This window comes from Tursiops truncatus, chromosome 15, assembly GCF_011762595.2.
Source record: "Tursiops truncatus isolate mTurTru1 chromosome 15, mTurTru1.mat.Y, whole genome shotgun sequence".
NCBI lineage: Eukaryota > Metazoa > Chordata > Mammalia > Artiodactyla > Delphinidae > Tursiops > Tursiops truncatus.
The window spans coordinates 7,439,796-7,461,768 of NC_047048.1; the positions used below are offsets into that span (position 1 = coordinate 7,439,796).

General features: G+C 47.6%; 1 long non-coding RNA gene across 1 annotated transcript in view; it reads left to right on the forward strand.

Moving 5' to 3' along the window:
* LOC141276462 (uncharacterized) overlaps positions 1 to 21,090 on the forward strand; it is a 101,072-nt gene extending 79,982 nt beyond the window's left edge. The window contains exon 3 of the long non-coding RNA XR_012325999.1: positions 20,911 to 21,090. This is a non-coding gene — a long non-coding RNA (uncharacterized lncRNA). The remainder of the gene's footprint in view (positions 1 to 20,910) is intronic.
* The last annotated feature ends 883 nt before the right edge of the window (positions 21,091 to 21,973 follow it).

Genomic DNA, 21,973 nt, shown 5'->3' on the forward strand with positions numbered 1-21,973 from the left:
CCTTAAGAGGTTGTTGGAGGATGGTTTGAAGTTCAGTGGGGGAAGTCCCGCACAGACCCTGGCTCGTAAGAAGTGCTCTGGGAATGCAACCTGAGGCCGGGCCATGGCTCAGCTAAGAACAAAAACAGACTCACAGATAGAGAGAACAGACTCGTGGTTGCCAACGGGGAAGGGGAGTAGGGGAGGGCAGGAATGGGAGTTTGGGATTAGCAGAGGCAAACTATTATATATAGGATGGATAAACAACAAGGTCCTACTGTATAGCACAGGGAACTATATTCAGTATCCTGTGACAACCCATAATGGAGAAGAATATGAAAAAGAATATATATATATATATATATGTATAACTGATTCATTTTGCTGTACAGCAGAAATGAACACAACATTGTAAATCAACTATACTTCAATAAAATTTAAAAAAATAAATAAAGAAGCAGATCCCAGGAAAACCACCCCAAGGCAGCTCCCAGCAGGTAGTTCAGGCCTGGGCGTGCTCTGAGCTTGCATTTCGCATTCTGAGGTTAGGGTGGCAAACCCCAGCTGAACCCCCATAGCCGCCTTGTGCTGTGTTCTCTTGTTTGTAATCCTGGCTACTCAGCTGTGTCTTGCCATGCTTCAATCCGCCGTTCCCTTCATTTCTGGAAACATTTTGGATGCTTTGATTTGTGTTCACACAGAATTTTGCACAGGAAACAAGATGGTACATGACTGTGGCGTGATCAGTGGCGGACTGCCTCTCCCAATTCTCCATTTCACCCTCCATCTTACCATCCCTTTGATCTCTAGGACATGAACAGATCCAAGATTTCTTACCTTTTTTCTTTTTTAAAAAATGGAGACATAATTGACACACAACATTGTGTAAGTTTGAGTTGTACAAGTTGATACATTTATATATTACAGTCTAATTGCTGCAGTAGCTTTTGCCAACACCTTATCACGTCACATGAGTATCTAGCTTTCTGGTCATGACGACACAGGAAAGAGAAAGAGGGAGGGTGACTCATTCTCATGAGAGCAGGTGCAAATTTGTCCAGATCCCCGTGAATGTTTTGATTGGGGCTGATATAGTTTAGCTTGTGCACAATGTCCCCCAAATGTGTCATCTAAGATGATGTGATCGTGTTTGAACAGATATTTGTCCACATTTCACTGGAAAAGGAAGAGGCTGTTCTCACCATCGCATACTAAAGACACCCAGGCTCCCCCCACTGCTTTTCTCCTCCCTTATTTCCTTCTTCATTTCTGACTCTTGGAGGAGTTTTCCTTTTGATCCTGGGAATAATTCACCTGCGCTCTCTTTCTCTCTGTGGCATTTTGTTTACTTTGTTCTATGCATCTCACGCCTCCTTGCCATCGCTATAGCCTGTTATGGGGGTTGGGGGGTATACAGTAAGGTGGGCTTCAGAGTCCAAAAGACCAGCTGTGTGACTTTGAGCAAGTTACTTGCCCTCTCTGAGCCTTATTTCTAAAACGGAGACAATGCCTGTCTTATAGGGCGGTTGTTAGGATTCCAGGAGAGAAAGTGCTAGTTCGTGCTGTGTGTGTGTGATGTGTTTTGGGACATGCTAATGACAGTTATTTGTTAACTGTTATTTTCCGTTGGCCAGTGAATTCCTTCTGCCTTGGAGGTCCAGCTGCACCCTCCCAGGCAGAAGTGATAAGTCCTTCAGTTATATTCCCCCAGAATCTTATTTGTCCTCTCCTAGAGCACAGCTGGACTTGTTTTAGTTAATTGTCTGCCTGGCCAGCTCTCCTCTTGCTGGAGTCTGTCCCTCAAGGGCAGGGGGTGTCTGCTCGTCACCTTGAGATCCCCTGGGTGTCTGCCTGGAGAAGGTTATCACGAACTTGGTAAAGTTTTGCCCACATCCCCCTCCTTTCTGCTTCCTGTCCCCCACTCCCCCACTGGCTGGGGTGCTCCCACCCTATAAGGAAGGGTTTCCCTCAGCTGGATCCCTTCACCAGAGGTGTGACACACCTCAGGGGAATTTATCTTTAACTGAAGACTCCTGGACCAGGCTTCACCAGGTCCTGTGTAGAATTGTGGGCAGTCCAACCAGAAAAGAATAAACATGACAAGGAAGCTTGTAGGACCCTAAACGTCCTGTCTTCTTCTGGCCGTGTTTGGAAACGGGGCTCCATCCCAATTCCCTCGTGTGGCTGTGACAGTGTGACCAGAAGGGAGGACATGGGGCCCCAGCCTAGTTGTCAGGAGAGCGTGTCTGAGCCCCAGTAGGGAAGGGCTAGAATGTCGGGTGTAACGGGGCTGTTGTCTCGGGCAGTGAGCCTGCTGGTGGGAAGGGCTGGTTGGTGGGTGGGGCCAGGAAGTGAGAGCCGAGGGGCTCTGGGTGGCATGTGATTGGGCGCCGCCCGGGGAGGGGAGGGGAGGGGATGCTCTCTGACCTGTGTATCTGGAGCCTGTGGTCCAGTCAGGAGCCCTGTCTTCATCCCTGGCTGTTTGCTGGTCTCCTCCTCCCTTCTCCCCAATTTGGGTGCTGAGTCTGGGCCCGGATCCTAGTCCGTCCCTCTCCCCCGACTCCATTCACTCACCGTGAGCTCGATCCGGAGTCAAACTTAATAAATGGTTGCTGGTGGGCCTGCCCAGTCACCTGGACACGGCCGTCCACGGGCGTCCCCTCCTTGGAGTCCAGGCAATGGCCTCCTCCCTCTCCTAGAGGTGCGCTTAGCTTTGCCTAGAAATAGGTAACATGATTTGGGGTGCTCGGAAAACCCCTGTCCCCGGAATATCCCTTCCCAGGAGGCCTGGAATGTCTTGTTTGTTCACTCATTCATTCATTCATTCATGTTTGCCTGGAGGCCGGCTGTATGCCAGGCCCTGGCCAAAAGAGAGCACATGACTGTCTGTCTCTCTTCAAAGAGATGACTGTCCAGGAGCGAGGAAGGATGGTTTGAATGGCGCTGGGGTCCGAGGTAAGCCAGGCGCTTCAACCTGACAGGGGGCTTGGGAAGGCTCCTGGGACGAGGTGACGTCTGAGCTGAGGCAGGGCCTCGCAGCAAAGAAACAGAACAGCTGGTGGCCACAATGGGAGGGGCTCAGGGGCTCCAGACCCCTGCATGGGGCTGCGTGATGACAGATGAGGGGGCACATGAAGCAGGGGTAGGGGGACCACAGGCCTAATGCACTCAGCTGAGGGGTTGGGGCTTAGCTGGTCCTTCCCTTCGATTCTGCAGCATCTGGTCCAGGAGCCTTCAGTTAAATAGAATCATCTCCCCACCCCTCCTGCCAAGATAACTGGCTGAGGGACTGCTTTCTCCTTTGATGGGAGCACCTTGGGCAGCGAGAGCCCAAAGCAGGAGGGAGGAGGCAGAAAGGAGTGTGAGCTGGGTGAGAAGCCCTCTACCCATCACATTTGTGCCTGAGGAGTGCCCTGCTGGCTCAGAGCTCTGGGTTTTCTCAGAGGAGCAGGCTGGCCCCGCTCTACCATCTGCAGAGCCGTAGGAGATGGAGCTGGACTCAGGCATGATGGGGGCCTACCTGCACCCCCTCCCCTACCCCGCAGAACAGAGTGCCTGGGTCCTAGGGCCCTTCTACCCAGGCAGAGGGGACCCTTTAGGGAGGCCACTCTGGCCCTCCTTCAGCCATGCCCATCCTCATGGGGCAAGGAGTCCATGAGGCCAGGGGGATGTGTCCATCTGGAGCCTATGCCCCACTTCTAGACCATTCTCTGGATACCTGGCTAAACAGCCCTGAGTGGCTTCCAGGCCTGCCCTGGCCTCTTCCTTGAATCTTGGGGACGGTGCCAGTGGTGGGTGCACCACAAGCCTTAAGAGGAGGGGGAGGGGAGTGAGGCGCATGGATGGAGCTGGGACGTGCAGGCTGGGTCCACACACCAAGTGTGGGATGGAGCTGAGGGTAGGAAGAGAAGGGGTGGGGATCGGGGTCTCACTTGTTTCGTTTGTAAAAATGATGCGTTGTATGAAGTTATTGGGGGGATTCAGTGCTGGGGCGATGGCACGTGTCGGCCAGTGTCTTGCTGGTGACATGCTCTTGATATGTTGGCTACGACTCCCAGGGAAGACGTATAAATATCAAGTGACTCATGAGGGGACACAGAGCTGGGTTGCTGCCGAGTGGTTGGAGCACCTGCACCAGCGCCCTCCTGCTGCCCATTCTGCTCAGTGTGAGTTCTGGGCTGGGACCACCACAGGGAGAAGGGGTTTCTGCAATTCTGCAGAATTCGATTTGGGGATCAGCGGAACCATAATCCTTGGTGGTGCCTCTCTTTGCTGAGCGCTATGAAGTCAGCACATTATCTCATTACACCCCGATGACATTTTTATGACAAAACTGTGCAGGTGGGGGAAGGGAGGGTGTGGTTATGAAAACATGAGTGTAACAGAATCTGGGCACACTGAAGCCGATTTGGAATGCACTAGAGGACTGGCATGTGTCCCCAATCCCTCCCTGTGCCCCCACCCACTCCCCCAGGAGCTCCACGTAGGCCTCTTTGTGTTTGTTCAACCACTCAAGCGTCTCAACAAATATTTATTAAGGGCCTACTTTGTGCCCGGGGGGGAATATGATGGAGAATAAGACCAAATCCTCTCTCTGATGGAGTTTCTATTCACGTAAATATGAAAACAGGAAAAAAATATTCCCTCCTAATGAGTTCAGGAAATTAAAATCGGGTAATGACTGAGAATAAATCCGGGCTACTTCAGAGGACGTGGGAGAGAGATTCTTTGAAGAGATGATGTTGATGCTGAGTCATGAATGGTGAGAAAGAGCCTCCGTGTGAAGATGGGGTGGAGATAGTTGGTGCAAAGGCCCTGAGGCAGTGAGGTCCCAGATGAAGGAACAAAGAGAAAGGTCCATGTCCAGAAGCAGAGCAGGTGAGGAGGATACAGAGGCAGAGACTGATCTCAACAAGCTTAAGTTTGGAATTTATTGTAAGAGTACTGGGACGTCCTTGAAGGTTTTGAGTACTGATGATAAATGTCTTGATTTAGGTTTTTTAAAAAAATTAAACTTTTTATTTCAAGATCATTGTAAATTCACAAGCAGTTGTAAGACATAATTTCATTGTGTTAAAATACACATAAATCAAAATTTGCTGTCTTAACCATTATTTCTTTCTTTTGGCCACGCCACATGGCATGCGGGAACTTAGTTCCCCAATCAGGGATTGAACCCATGCCCCCTGCAGTGGAAGCGTTGAGTCTTAACCACTGGACTGCCAGGGAAGTCGCGCCATCTTAACCATTTTTAAGTGTACAGTCCAGCAGTATTAAGTATGTCTATACTGCTGTGCAGCCATCACCACCATCCATCTTCATAATTCTTTGCATCTTGTAAAACTGAAACTCTACCCATTAAACAGTAACTCCCCATTCTCCCTTCCCTCCAGCCCCTGGAAACCACCATTACCACTAATCTGTTCTCCATTTCTATAATTTTGTCATTTCAAGAATGGAATCATACAGTGTATAACTTTTCAGGAATGGGTCTTTTTATTCATAATTCTCTGGAGATTCCTCCAGGCTGTTGGGTGTGTCAAGAAGTCTTTCCTTTTTATAGCTGAGTAGTATTCTGTAGTGTGGATGTGCCACAGTTAGTTTAACCATGTGTCTGTTAAAAGACATTTAAAAACGGCTGGGTCGTTTCCAGTTTGGGGCTATATTGAATAAAGCTGCTATAAACATTCATGAACATTCAAGTTTTTGTGTGAACATCAGTTTTTATTTCTTTGGGTAAATGCCCAGTAGTGTAATTGTTGGGTCATATGGTACTTGCATGTTTAGTTTTTAAAGAAACTGCCAGACTGTTTCCAGAGTGGCTGTACCATTTTACATTCCCACCAGCAACGTCTGAGTGATCCAGTTTCACGCATCCCTGCCAGCATTTGGTGTTGTCACAATATTTTATTTTAGCCATTCTGTGTAGTCTGTTTAATTGTGGTTTTAATTTGCATTTCCCTAAGGGCTAATAATGTTGAACATCTTTTCATGTGCTTATTTGTCATCCAGATATCTTCTTTTGGGAAATGTCTCTTCATGTCTCTTGCCCATTTTCTAATTGGATTTTTTTTTTTTTTTTTTTTACTGTGGAGGTTTGAGATGTCTTTATATATTCTAGATACTAGCCCATGGTCAGATACGTGGTTTTGCAAATATTTTCTCCCACTCTGTGGCTTGCCTTTTCATCTTCTTAACCCTCTTTTGCAGAGTCAAAGTTTTTAATTTCAACAAGGTCCAGTGGATCAATTTTTCATTTTATGGATCATGCTTTCGGTGTCAAGTCTAAGACCATTTTCTCCTATTTTTTTTTTTCTAAAAGTTTTAAGTTTTATATTTGACCCATAAGTCCGTGATCCATATTGGGTTGGTTTTTGCATGAGGCGTGTGATTTAGGGAGAGGTTCATTTTATTGGTCTATGGATATCCCAGCTACACCAGTACCATTTGTTGAAAACATCCTCCCTTCATTGAATTGCTTTTGCATGTTTGTCAAAAATCATTTGGGCACAGTTGTGTTGGTCTCTTTCTAAGTTCTCTTTTCTGTTCTATTGATATGTATGTCTGCAGTTCTGCCAGTATCACACGGTCTCGATTGCTGTAGCTATGCAAGTCTTGGAATCGGGTAGATTGATTTTTCCCACTTTATTCATCTCTTTTGAAATTGTTTTCGCTACTATAGTTCCTATGTCTTTTCATATAAACTTTAGACTAATTTTGTCTATATCTACCAAAAATCTTCATGAGATTTTAACAGGAATTGCATTAAACCTGTATATCCACTTGGGGAAAATTGATATCTTTGTTACATTGACTCTTCCAATCCAGAACTATGGATTTCATTTATTTAGATCTTTTTTCATTTATTTAGATATTTTTTATTTCTTTCATCTTTCTTCATTGATTTCTTGGATTTCTTATAGCTTTTGGCTTACAAGTTCTATTCTTTTTTTTTTTTTTTGGAGTGATTGTAAATAGGTTTTTTTGGTACAGTTGGTAAAATTGTAAAAATGGTCAAATTGCTAGTATGTAGAAACACAGTTGATTTTTGTATGTTTATCTTGGATCCTGTGACCTTGCTGAATCCATGTATCAGTTCTGGGAGTTTTGGGGTCTATTCCTTGAGATTTTCTGCAAAGACAATCAAGTCATCTGTAAATAGAGACAGTCTTGATTCCTCGTTTCCAACCTGTATGTCTGTTATTTCCTTTTCTCAACCTTTCACTGACTAGAACTTCCAGAACCTATAAATGAGTGGAGAGAATGCTTTGTTCCCAGTTATAGGGGGAAAGCATTCCACCATCAACTATAATGTTAACTGTAAAGTTTTTGTGCATGTTCTGTATCAAGTTGAGGAAATTCTATTATTATTTTTCTTGGAGTTTTTATCATGGGCACTGAATTTGGTCCAAAAATTTTTTTTGCATTGATTAACATGGTCATGTGATTTCTTTAGCTTGTGAATATGGTGATTACATTGACTAACTTTGCAATATTGAGCCAACATTGCATCCCTGGAATAAACTCCACTTGGCCATGGTATATAGTTTTTTTAATGTAATACTGAATTCTGTTTGCTAATATTTTGTTAAGGATTTTTGTGTCTGTATTCATGATGGATATCGGTCTGTAGTTTTCTGGTTTTGTACTGTCTTTGTCTGACGTTGGTATCAAGGTCTCATAAAATAAGTTAGGAAGTGCTCCCTCCTCTTTTATATTCTGGAAGAGATTATATAGAATTGGTATTAATTCTTCTTAAACATTTGGTAGAATTCTCCAGTGAACATCTGGGTCTGGAGATTTCTTTAGGGAGAGTTTTTCAGCTACAAATTCAATTTCCTTAATAGTTATAGGGCTATTCAAATGATCTATTTCATATTGAGTGAGCTGGGGTAATTTGTGTTTTTTGATGAATTGGTCCCTTTCCTCTGAGTTGTTAAATTTATGTGTATCATGATCTTCCCAACGTCATTCCTGATATTGATAATTTGTGTCTTCTCTCCTTTTTTACTTTGTCAGTCTTGCTAGAGGTTTATCATTTTTTAAAAAATCTTTTCAGAGAACCAGCTTTTGGTTTCATTGAGTTTTCTCTATTGTTTTTCTCTTTTCAATTTCATTGATTCTCGCTCTTACGTATACTATGTCTTTCCTTGTGCTTGCTTTGGGTGTATTTTTTCTCTGCTTTTTGGAGGTTCCTGAGATCGGCTGATTTAGCTTTCGAAAAGATGACTGGCTGCTGAGGGAAAAGTGGACACAGGCTCCAGATGATGGCGGGCGATAGCTGGGGAAGTGGAGAGAAGTGAGTGGATTCAGGAGGTGTTCTGGAAACTGAGATGGCAGGAGTGTCTGATTACTTATGGGCGGGAGCAATTTGGGATAACCCTAAACTTCTGGTGTGAGTGGCTGGTTGGCTGGGCATGCCATTCATTGAGCTGGGGACCCTGACAGGAGGTCACCCCTAGGAGGTGGAAAACAACAGCTCTGCTTTGGCCAAGTGAAGTGTGAGATGCCCATGGGGCATCCACGGGGAGAGGGGTATCAAGCAAGAGGTTGATTTTAAAAGTTTGGAGTTCCAGGAAGACCCTGGGGCCATATTGAATTTCATGGATTCTCAGATGCCATTGGTTTGGAAGAAGTGCATTACCTTATGGTCATTAAGAATGTTGCTCATTAAGCTATAGTGCACCATCAACTGTTACATGAATCCCAATGTCAGAGATGTTAAAGTGTAACAGTATGTGCGTGGTAGAATTGGGGAAACTTGATGGTTGAGAATCATAAGCGTTTTGATGGTATTTAAAGCTATGGGACTGGAGGTGAACTTGGGGATGAACAGATAGAGAAGAGGTGCTGACCCCGGAACAGTCTGGGTACCCCAGCCTCTGAGATAGGGCTAAGGAGATGAGAAGAAGCAGCCAGGTCAGAAGGAGCATCAAGAAAACCCAGTGTTCTGGGATGAGACTTTTGGGAGGGAGAGTGGGAGTCTTTTCAATGCTTCTGGGTGGCCGACGGGATGAGGGCTGAGGAGTGACCATTGGATTTGGCAATGTGGAGTCACTGGGGACCTGGCAACTGCAGTTTTGGGGAGTGGTGAGGATGGAGGCTGAGATGACGTGGGTGGAGGAGAAAAATGAGAGGTGAGGAAATGAAGATCCGAAGGATAGAAAACTCTTTCAAGAAGTTTTGCTGTGAAGGAAGCGAGAAATGGGGCTTGGGGGACTGCCCTCGTGGTCCAGTGGCTAGGACTCCACACTCCCAATGCAGGGGCCCTGGGTTCGATCCCTGGTCAGGGAACTGGAACCCATATGCCGCAACTGAAGACCCCACATGCCACAACTAAAAGATTCCTCATGCTGCAACTAAAAAAAAAAAAAAAGATCCTGCATGCCGCAAGGAAGAGCCCACACGCGGCAACGAAGATCCTGCGTGCCACAACTAAGACGCAACGCAGCCAAATAAATAAATATTAAAAAAAGAAGAAATGGGAAAGAGGGGATATATGTATACGTATTGCTGATTCACTTTGCTATAGAGTAGAAACTAACAATATTGTAAAGCAACTATACTCCAATAAAAATTTTTTTTTAAATAGGGCTTGGTAGCTGGAGGGGAGTAAGAGGTCCAGGGAGGTGTTTTTTTGTTTGTTTTTAAGATAGGAGATACAGGAGCATGTTTGTAACTGCCAGCAATGACCTGGGAGAGAGGGGAGGCGGCTGGTGAAGGCGGGCAGAGGATGGCTGTAGGAGCAAAGCTGCCCGAGGGTGGGGGTGGGTGGCGGTGGGGGGATGTGGGGGGTGAAGGGTTGGGGGGAGTTAGGGGGTGTGAGAGGAGTGGGGGGTGGACCCGGAAGGTGGGGGGCCTTGTCAGGGCAGCACTAGGAGAGAACACTGGGGTTGGGGGCACCCATCACCCATGTGGGTCCAACCATGTGACACCCAGACGGTCTGACATCAGGGCTGACTCTTTTCACCCACCCACGGACACCTCAAAGGCAGGACCACAGTGTCCTCATCCCAGAGCCTGGGCACATTAAGCTGCTTAACAAGTGTTCATTAAAGAAACGTATCCATCCTCTTGTTAAATGAAAAAAAAAAAAAAATTGTAGTACAACTGGGTCCCGTTTGGATTTTCCCATCCCATGATTTTCTTATATTGGGTTTTTGTAGTGTGTGTGTGTGTGTGTGTGTCTGTGTGTATGTAGGTGAGGGTGACACCCAAAACTAATGTTCACACACAAACATGGGCCCCAGAGGACGGTGCCCGGCGCCCAGTCAGGCCAAGGGGTGTGGAGCGGGGTCCCGCCGGGCCGGGTCTGGTCTCAGGACCTGCGGCCCTGGCTCGGGTTTCTCAGATCATGCGTTTGGTCTGTTTAGCTGTTTGTCTGGTACTGAATGAGCACTTAAGCGCCAGGCACTAGTGTGCAAAAAGATCACGGCCCCTCCCTCTCAGAGTTTGGGGGGGCGAGTGGAGGGAGGGACATGTCAATCAAAGACTCACAGCTATGCGGGGGAGGAGGGTGTCCCTGCTATAAGACCTGGTTCTGGGGTTTCCCTGGGGGTCATTTGAGCTGAGATCTGGGGGATGAGGGGATTTCGCTAGAGGAAGGGGTGCAGGTCGGGGAGAGGGAACAGCCAGGGAGGGGGCCCTGGCTGGGGTGGGGGAGGGAGGTGGGAGTCTCTTCCCTGCTGGCTTCTCCTCCTGGCTTGTAGTGAGGGGCTGGACCGGGACACTTCCCTGTGAGGGGCCTTCAGAACCAGTGGAGAGGACTAGGGGTGCTGCCCCCCCGTGCCTCAGTTTCCCTTTCCCTCCCGTCTTGCTCTGGGGTGGAAATCACAGCCCTGGCTGTGCCTGGTTCACTGCAGCGGGATGTCGCACGTTTTCGTCGCTGCCCTCCTGCCCTCCCGAGCCCCCGGTCAGCTGCTGGAGGGGGTGGGCCCCAGGGCCAGACAGATTTGGAAGGAGGAGCCCCAGGCCCTCGGGGGTTAAGTTTTCCTCGGCCTGGCTCTCCTGCCCTCAGCTCTCTCCCTGGCCCCTCCAAGCTCTTTGATGGCATTAGAGCCAACCTTTTCCAGATGTGCTGAGTCGAGGGGTTTGCCGGAACTTCATCTGCCTCCGCCAGACGGCCCCCTGCCAGGCCGCCTCCCCCCTCTGGTTGGGTTGCCTGCGGCCCTCAAGGCCACATGAAGTCCTGGACTTAGTGCTTTCTTAAAACGTGGCCTGCTTTCCTGCCCCTCCTCAGCCAGCCTGTGAGGTTCGAGAAGCCCACGATGTGTCCACCTCCCCCCCGACTGGACCGTGGTTTGGGGCTTGAGTGCGAGCGGCAGCCTGGGCGGGGGACACTGCCCTCTGGGCCTCTGTCCATTCCGTCCGCACTTGGGAACGACTAGCTTGGACTGTGGGGAGACCAGAGCCTGGAGGACCCTGCCGGCTGCCGCAGAACTGCGGTGGGACTGCCCATCCCCCTCCCCGCCGGCCCGCTGCTATTAATCAAGAGATTAATAATCTCCTGCCTCCCTTTCTGAAACCCCCACTCCCGTTTCCTGTTGAGTCTCCAGTCTGTCTCGGTACCTCCCAGTCTGGTCCTCCTCGTGGTGGTCCCTGCTGAGGAAGTGGGGCTGGGGCAGGAGCCGGGGCCTGCAAGCTGCGGTGCCCAGTGAGGGAGGGCGGCCCCCCGCCTCCACCCGATGAGGTCTCTGCCCTGGCAGAGTCGTTGCCAGCAGGCAATGCCCGGACGATGGCCCTGTCCTGGCACCCACTGAAGGACCTCATGATGCTGTGGGGACATGGCCTTTGAAGGCCAGAGAGCCATGGCCTGGGCTTACACACCTCCAGTGACGGGCACCTCACCCCTCCTGGAGCTCTTTCTTCATATTCCCTCTCACGTGACCTTGTGCACCCAGGGCCACCTTTGGGGACACACAGGACTCATCTGCACCCTATCTAGGACAGTCACTGAGTGGCTGGAGGACTGCGGCCAGGACTCTCAGAGCACCTCATGACCGCTGTGCTCACTGGGAGGGTCCCGGGGACGCTGCAGAGGGCAAGGACCTCCTCTGACTCCTGGGAGGGGTCGGGGGGCAGCTTCGATGTGTTGTTGAGCGGGAGAGAACATGGGGCTCCCATCAGGAGGTCTGGTTCGGTCAAACCTCTGCTGCTTTATCACCTGGAATCTGACCCCCTCTTTGGCCTCAGTTTCCCCTCCATCAAGTGCGGCCATTCATCCCTGCTGGCCCCTCTTTCTCGGCCAGCAGCCTCCTGACTCACTTCCTCACCTCCCATCTCTCCTGTCCAGTCCGGCTACCATGCCAACACAGGTGGGGTCTTTCTTGAAAGCAGATCTGATCATGATGTTCTTCTGAGCCACAGTGCCTGGGTGGCTTCCCCATGGCCAGGAAAAGGGTGGTCTCCCCGTGGGTACACAAGGCTGTCTGTCGAGGGGTGGAAAAACTATATCAAGTCTAATGTTTATTTTTTAATCTACAAAATAAGAGAGAAATTAAGCTCTACTGATTTTTTTTTTTTTTTTTTGCGGTATGCGGGCCTCTCACTGTTGTGGCCTCTCCGGTTGAGGAGCACAGGCTCCGGACGCGCAGGCTCAGCGGCCATGGCTCACGGGCCCAGCCGCTCCGCGGCACGTGGGATCTTCCCGGATCGGGGCACGAACCTGCGTCCCCTGCATTGGCAGGCGGACTCTCAACCACTGCGCCACCAGGGAAGCCTTCTACTGGCTTTTTATACATGCAAAGGTGGTAAATAATACACGTATATATACATGTATAAATTAATAGAATCTCTTGCAGGCTCAGAAATACGTCACTGATCAGGAGCACCCCTGGATGCCTGGAGAGCACGGCCAGTCTGCACGGACGCAGTCCAGACTCCTTGCCTGCACTGCAGGCTTTCACAGCCGCCCCGAATGCCCTGTCTTCCTGTCCAAGCACTCTGCCCCCCAAATGCACCAAACTTCACCCAAATTTCCTGGCTCTCCTGGTGCTGGTTGCCTCCTCACCTTTTTAGCTCAGCAGTGTTGCCTCATGTGGGAAGTCTTTGCCGGCTCCTCCTGGTGGATGGAAGTGGCCATGCCCTGCTCCCTCTCCCTGCATCCATCGGTTTCCATGGATGTCATCCTGAGCTCCTCCAGGGAGCCACCCCATCTTGGTTATCATTACAGTTCCTGGCCTGGGACTCCATCTGGTACAAATTATTCAGCGATTGTTTTATTCATTCCACCAGTCTTTGTGCCAAACCCTGAACTAGGCTTGGGGTTAGTGGAGGAGACAGACATCACACAAATGATCGCACAGGTGCGATCACCCTTATATACTTGTAAGGGTGATAAGTGTTTAGAAGTCAGGGTTCTATGACAGTGTAAATCGAAGAGACTCAGCCTGCAGTGGGGTGGGTGGAATTGATGGGTGGGCTGATCAAGGAGGGCTTCTCAGAGGAGGTGACACTGGAGACTGCATTGGAGTTAGTGGACATCTTGGGCAGAGGGAACAGTGGATGACAAGCCCTGATATAGGAAGGAGCTCTGGGGTTCAGAAACTCAAAAGCCGATTGCTGCTGGAGTTCTGAGTAGCCTGGGGTGGGGGGACAGCAAGCAGCGGGGCAGCCAAGGTGGGCAGTGGTTAGAAGTCTACGTGGTCATACTAAGGAGTTGGTTTTTGTCCTAAGATTGAAGAGAAGCCAGGAAGGGTGCATGGAGGGGATTTGTGCTTTGAAAACATCACTGGAGCCAGCTTCTGTGTATAGGCTGGAAGCTTGGGCACCAGTCAGGGGCCATTGCTGCTGTCTGGGAGGGTGATGAGGGAGGCTGGACTAGGGCGGGGTGGGGGAGAGCAGTGGGCAGGTAGGATCTACTTGGTGAGTGACCTCCCTGGACTCATCGATGTGAGGCGCCAGAGAGGGGTAGGGTCAAGCTCTCCATGGATGTTTGTTGAGTGAATAACAACCCCCTGGAGAATATATGTCCCTGAATTTGCCGAGTGACAGTGAGGGAAGTCCCAGGATCTGCCCTACAGACGGAACAAATACACAGAGATCAGAAGTCCCTAGAATTGATCTGTCTTGGAAAAAAAAAAACAACTAGGGCTAGTGAGACACCAGATGGGAGACTCCACATTGGATCTGGAGAATTTCAGGGTAGCAAGGGATCTGTATGTTTTTGCATCTCAGCCCAGACTTCACAGGGGGTTCAGAGAGGCAGGACTTGCTCAGCGGCTCACAGATGGGCAGAGATGTATTGGGATCAAGTGTTGGTGAGGATGTTTTAAACCATCCAGGCTACGATATTTTGATATGGCAGCCTGAGCAGCCTAATACAAATACCTAGGGGTAAGTTTAACAAAAGATGGTACACTGCTGAGAAAAATTAAAGAAGGCTTAAATAAATGGAAATTTACGCCATATGTACGGATAAGGAAACTCAGATTATTAAGATGTCAGTTCTCTACAAATTGATCTATAGATTCCATATAACCTTATCAAAATTATAGTGGGTTTTTTTTTTTTGCAGAAATTGATAAGCTAATTAAAAAAGTCAATGGGAATGCAAAGGACCTAGGTGTCCAAGACAACCTTAAAGGAGAACAAGATTGGAGGACTTACATTACTGTATTTCAAGACTTACTATTAAGCTATATTAATTAAGGCAGTGTGGTTTTGGTGCCAGGATGGACAAACAGATCAATGGAACAGAACAGAGAGTCAAGAAATAGACTCATATTTAAACAATCATTTGATTTTCAACAAGGCACTAAATAATTTAATTTTAGTGGGAAAATTTAGGCCAAAAGAAGGTCTTTTCAATAAATTGTGCCGTAGCAAGGGGATATCCAAATGGAAAACAATGAACCTTGACTCCTACCTAGCAGATAGTAAAATTTTAAAAATGATAAATTGAACTTGATCAAAATTTACAACCTGATCATTAAAAATACACCTTTAAGGGACTTCCCTGGTGGCGCAGTGGATAAGACTCCACACTCCCAGTGGAGGGGACCCGGGTTCAATCCCTGGTCAGGGAACTAGATCCCACATGCATGCTGCAACTAAGAGTTTGCATGACGCAACTAAGAAACCTGCCTGCCACAACTAAGACCTGGTGAAAATAAATAAGCATATACATACATAAATAAATAAATTTTTTTTTAAAAAAACTGGTATCAAAAATACTTCCAAGTTAATATAAAAAAGTACACCTTTAAGAAAATGAAAAGGCAAGACACATATTGGGAGAAAGCATTCACAATACATATATCTGACAAAGGTCTCTCATATATCTTACAAATCAGTAAGAAAGACCCGAAACCCAGTTTAAAAGTGGGCAAAAGACTTGAACAGGCACTTCACAAAAGGAGATGTCTAACTGGCAAGCATGAAAAGGGGTTCAAATTTAGTCAATAAGAATTGCAAGTTAAAACCATAATGAAAGAGTACTGCATACACCCTGGAATGACTAAAATGAAAATGATCGACAATATCAAATGCTGACGAGGTTATAGAGCAACTGGAACTCATACACTGCTGCTGGGCATGTGAACTTGGTTCATCCAGATAGGTTTGGGACAAGTGTTTGTAGCATCTACTAAAGTTAAACATAGAACCATCCTATGGCCCATCAATTTTATTTCTAGGTATATACCCTAGAGAAGTGAAAAAGTGTCCACGAAGACTTATACGAAAACACTCCTAGCGTCTTTATTCATCAAAGCTCAAAACTGGAAATAATCCAAATGTCCATGAACAGAATAGACACATTGTGGTATATTTGCATAATGGAATATTATTTAGCAATAAAAAGAAACGAAGGAGTGCTACACTTAACAGCATAGATGAACCTCACAGACATGATGGGTGAGTGAAAGAAGGCAGACACAAATGAGTGCATGCTGTAAGATTCCATTTATCTAAAATTCTAGAACAGGCAAAACTAGTATCTGGCGAGAGAAGTCAGAAGAATGGTTATGTCTGGGGGCTGGATAATCAATTTGGAAGGGGCACAAAAGGACTTTGGAGCAATGGGAATGTTGGTGTAAACATATTGAATAGGTAAGAGTTCATTGAGCTAAACACTAGATTTATCTACAGATCTTCCTCGACTTAACGATGGGGTTACATTCGCGATAAACCCATTGCAAGTCGAAAATGCATTAAATACACCTACTGAACATTGTAGCTTAGCCTAGCCTGCCTTAAACATGCTGAGAACACTTCCATTAGCCTACAGTTGGGCAAACTCATCTAATACAAACCCTGTTTAATAGTAAAGTGTTGGCCATCTCATGTAATTTATTGAATACTGTACTAAAAGTGAAGAACAGAATGGAAGGGTACCCACCGTTATCGTACACAGCTGAAGGCACGTTGGGCCTGAAGAGTGTTTGAAGCATTGAACTAAGATTAATTGCTGCATGATGGGGATGCTACGGCGACAAGGTCGTCAATTTCTCCCTCTTCTGATATGCCTGGAGAATAGCCTGGAGAAGGCACTGGGGCATCGGCACTTGTTGATGGTTTAGCGGGCATAGTGTTCTTTGGGGAGATATCAAGTTTGGACTGTCCGGTTTGTTTCTTCTTTCCATTTTATATTTCTCTAGAGCAAGGAAGAACATCCTGTATCTGCCTGTCAGCTCTCGCTAATGTCTCATAATCGACGTCCATTTCTTCTAACATCCTTACACCGCTTCTGATAGCAGCAAACGTCTCTGCCAGTCTCTTTACTGTGAACTTTCCTGGTGCCTCAGCCATAACTTCTTCCTCTTTCCTTCCTTCTTTCTTCCTCCAGTTCGATCAGCTCCTCAGTGGAAAGTTCTTCAGCTTCAATACCAACAATCTCATGAACATCCTCTTCGTCAATGTCCAATTCTAGCTGTTTCCCAAGCACTAATATCTTGGGACTGTTTCATCCACAGCAGAATCTTAGTTAAAGCCTTTGAACGTGTTCACACATGTCTTTAAGACTTTCTTCTAAATGCTCTTCATGCGTTGCCATGTGACTCCTTCCCACGAGGCAGCGATGGTCTGGGTAGCATTTAGAATGTTAAAAGCTTTCCAAAACTCTCAGAGTGTTCGGCCAGATCCCGTCTCTTCAACAGCCTGAACAGAGAGTTGGTGTAAAGAGCGTGCTTTGAACGGAGCTGTGGCACCATGGTCCATGGGTTGAATGAGTGCAGTTGCGTTCGGTGGCAACTACACAACCTTGACATCAGGATGCATGTCGCTGGTATGCTGCGGATGCCCTGGAGTGTTGTCTAAGACCAGCAGACTCTTGAATGGGATGTTGTTTTGTCTTCAATATTCTCTTGTCTGAGGGATAAAACACTTCAAAAGCCAGGCTTCAAACAATGCTTATGTCATCCAGGCTTTCTTGTGATGGCGATAACAAACGGGAGATGAATGCTTGCTCACATAGTTGAATGCTCTCGGGCTCTCCGAGTGGTAGATTAGGAAAAACTTTCATTCGAACCCTGCACCATTTCTACCCCAAAGCAGCCTTCCACGGTGTTCGAATGCCTTGAATCCTGGCATTGTCTTGGGCTCTTGATGAATGTGTGTATGCTCTGGCATTCGCTTCCAGAACAAGCTCATTTCCTCGACATTCAATATTTGTTCTGGCGAATATTCCTTATCCACAATTACCCTCTGCAGCTCTTCCTTAAAAACTTCGGCACCTTCAGTATTGGCACTTACTGCCTCACCGCTGACTTTCACATTATGAAAATTATGCTGCCTTTTGAAGCATTGGAACCGGCCATAACTTGGTATAAACATTTGCATTATTTGTAGAATCATCGACACACTTTTTGAGTGTATGGATAGACTTCTTGCCTTAGCCTGGATGGTCAGTAGGCTAAGTGGTACGAACTTCTGTACCTGGTCTTCCATCCACGTGACAAGTTTTTTTTTTTTTCTTTTTCTTTGTTTCTTATTTATTTATTTATTTGGCCGCACGGTGCGGCTTGCGGGATCTCAGTCCCCCCACAAGGGACTGAACCCGCGCTCTCAGCAGTGAAAGCGCGGAGTCCTAATCACTGGACCACCACGAAATTCCCAGACAAGTTTTTTTTTTTTTTCCATGTCATCCATCAGCCCAGCCCTTTTCTTCATGATGACAGTGAATTTAACCAATGCTGATGATTTCACTGCATCACTCATTTGCTTCTTATCCTTTAAGATGGTCAAGATCGTCGATTGCCAAAGTCCTAACTCACCTGCGATGGCTGTTACTGGCTTACCGCCTTCATGCTGGGCAGTTATCTTGAGTTTCATCTCAAGAGTATTGTCCTCCTCTTCTTCTCACCAGAAGCAGGAGACACAGATGGGCATTTTGTAGACACGATGGGATGGGAAAACGCGAAACACAGTATCGAAAACAATGCTGGCAACACAGTACCAGTTGAGTATTGGCTGTTTACCCTTGTGATCGCAGGGCTGACTGGGAGCTTCCCATCATCACCAGAGAGTACCGTACCCCATATGGCTAGCCTGGGGAAAAGATCAAAATTCAAAATTCCAAGTGTGGTCTCTACTGACTGCGTATCACTTTCGCACCATCGTGAAATCCAAAAAATTGTAAGTCAGACCATCATAAGTTGGGGACCATCTGTGTTTTACTGCATGTAAATTATATTTTAATTGAAAAAGAGAAAACAAATCCATTACAATGTGAGGAGTGAGCTCAGCGCTTTCCTCCCTGGCACTGACCACCACGCATGGCCACATATTTATGTGTGTGAGACAGGATTAGTGCCACCAGCTCTGGCAGAGTGGAGCTCATGCTGCCTCCTTCATTCTCGTATTCCCAGTGCCCGGCTCATGGCAGGCACCCCACACGTAAAACCAAGCTGTGTACAGGGTGTTGGGGGTACTGAGGAGGGAGCCTGTCCGCTCTGGCTGGGGCTGGGGGTGCTCCACAGAGAAGGGGTTGTGGAGTCACACCCTGGAGGCCCTTGGGGATTTTTCTCATCAGACTAAAGAAGGAGGGGTGAGTAGGCAGAGGAGCCTGCATGTATGTGCAAAGGCCCAGAGGCAGGAAGAGCTGCTTGTCTGTGCTGTGGTGGGAGGAGTGGAGGGGAGAAAGGTAGGCAGGGCCTTATTTGCTGACCTAGAGAGTGTGGTCTTAAGTCTATGGGAGCCATGGAAGGTTCTGAGAGAGGGCAGTCACAAAAGCGGATCTGCATTTTAGAAAGATCAGTGGGTTTGCAGACTGGAGCCCAGGGGAAGGGCTGGGAGTTCTTCACGGAGGGTGAAAAGATGGGGACAGCCCATGAACACTTGCACCTGCCCTGGGCATTCAGGGGAGCTCTGAGGGTCTGAGCTCTGGCCTGCTGGGCTGGGGAAGCAGCGCCACCTACTGGCTCTCTCTGCTCCTGGACTTTGCAGGCCACCATGATGCTTCTGGTCCCGCAGTGGGACAGGCCAGCCTGTGGCCCTCAGAAGGAGGGGGCAGAAAGAGACCTTCTCTGGGGGATGAGCTCTCCCTCTGGTTCAGGGGCCTGAGATCAGTACCTTGTGCAGATGCTGGGAGGAGCAATGTTCCCCTGTACTGAACGAACACAAATTAGTATTGCTAGGTTCTGCTAATTCTGCCTGGGTTTGGAACCAAGTTCCACCACCTTCTAGCAGGGTGACCTTGATAAAGTTACTGAAGCTCTCGGCGCCTCAGTTTCCTCATCTGTAAATTAGGAATAGTAATAGCATCCACCTGTCAGGGTTGTTATGCGTCAGCAAGTGTAAAGCACTCAGCACGGTGCCTGATACGTGGTAAGTACGCAAAGCTCTTACTATAGCTATTATTATTTTATCACCATCATCACTCAGGGCACGAAGTGAGGAGTGCCTGGTGCCTCTGGAGGGCTCATGGGCTGCAGGCCGAGGGGCAGCCTATGGCACAGGGGGCCTGAGGGCAGCTGTGGCAGCTGGAGAAGGGCTGAGCCCCATGGCTAAACAGCTCAGACTCTCTCCTGACCACAGTGGGGACAGGCGAAAGGTGCTGGCCAGGAAGAAAGGGGTCAGATCTGTGTTTCGCAAGCCCAGCAGCTACACGTCCCTTTCTGCTCTCACACGTGCTCTCCCAGGGAGCCTCATACCCAGCATCCCGGTCCTCGGCGTGCAGACCCGGAAACGGGCTCAGGGAGGTTAAGGAACGTGTGCAATTCACATGGTGAATCAAGGGCAGGGCCCTAAACTCTCAGCTTATGACCCCACAGCCCGGGGCTCCATCTCTTCCATGGTGCAGTGGTCATGGGAGGGATTCCATAGCTTTTCTGGTCCCTCTCAGCCAGAGCAACAATCTTCTTTCAAGAATTAATTTTAAAACTGACTTTTTAAATTGAAATGAAAGCGTCTTCCCTTTCCCAGCTGGGCCAGTTCCTGGCTGGGAAGTTTGCAGCAGGAAGAGGGTGTGAGCGTGTGTGTGTGTGTGTGTGTGTGTGTGTGTGTGTGTGTGAGCATGTGAGTGTATATGTGAATGAGAAATCGTGTGTGTGTTTGTCATACAGACAGTCTATTGGGACTCCTCGGACCCAGGCTCGCCTACCCACTTATGTCCCACCAGGCTCCTTCTATAAGGAGTGGTGACGATGACTGGTCCTCTGCCACCCCCCACCCCCTCCCCAGTGGCCTATGCCAGCTGCTTCCTGCCGTGGATCTGAGAGACCAAAGGCCTGCCTTTGCTCTCGGGCACTTCTCCATGCAGACTCCTGGTTCCTCACTCGAAAGTTCCAGTCCCTGGCTGCGCACTGCCAGCCCCTGCCCCCACCCCGCTTCCCACTTAGAGCTCCAGAGGGAAGCTGGTTTGCCGGAATGTTTACGAAACATGAGTGAGAGGATTTTTTTTTTTGAAAGAAAAATTAGTGTAGCAGGATTCTTCAGACTTAGTGCAGTATTTCTGAAATTCAAAACCTGATTTATGTATTTTCCTGTCAACAGTGCATCTCGAAACGTCACGCCTGCTGCCACCAATTAATTCGTAATTTTCCCATTCACGATTAAGTTGCATGGCGTCAGCAGATGCAAATTCTGTGAAGTCATGCAGTTCTGCTTTCAGGAGGAAGTTGTGCAGACTTTATCAAGCAGCCAAGTTATAATGACGCGTGTAAATCGAATAATAAAGCCGAATTTTTGCCCCTTGTGAAAATCAGTCACATGTTCTTGTGTTTGTGTGTGTGTGTGTTCATTGAGGTGTAAGTGATAGATAACACTGAATTAGTTTCATGTATGCAACATAGTGATTCGATATTTGTGTATGTTGTGAAATGATCACCACAAATAGGTCTAGTCAACATCTGTCACCACAAGTAGTTACACAATTTTTTTTTCTTGTAATGAGAACTTTTAAGATCTGCTCTGAGCGATTTTGAACTATGCAATACGGTATTATTAACTATAGTTGCCATGCTGTACATTACAGCCCATGACTTATTATAACCGGAAGTTTGTGCCTTTTGACCACCTTCACCCATTTTGCACTGCTCCCTGCCCACCGTCCCCCAGTTGCTGGCAACCACCAGTCTGTTCTCTGTATCTATGAGCTTGGTTTGTTTTTCTTTTTTTGTTTTTAGATTCCACCTATAAGGGAGATCATACAGTATTCGTCCAAGGTCTTTCCACGTTGTCGAAAATGGCAAGATTTCATTCTTTTTTATGCTGAATAATATTCGTGTGTGTGTGTGTGTGTGTGTGTGTGTACGTGTGCCACGTTTTCTTTATCCACTCACCCGTTGATGGGTACTTTGGTTGCTTCCATATCTTGGCTATTGCAAATACTGCTGCAGTGCACATGGGGGTTCAGACATCTTTTTGAGTTAGTGTTTTCATTTCCTTTGGATAAACACCCAGAAGTGGATATTATGGTAGTTCTATTTCTAACTTTTTTTTAGCAACTACCGTCCTGTTTTGCACGGTTTCCAATTTACATTCCCATCAACAGTGCATGAAGGTTCCCTTTTCTCCGTATCCTCACCAACACTTATTTCTTGTCTTTTTGATAATA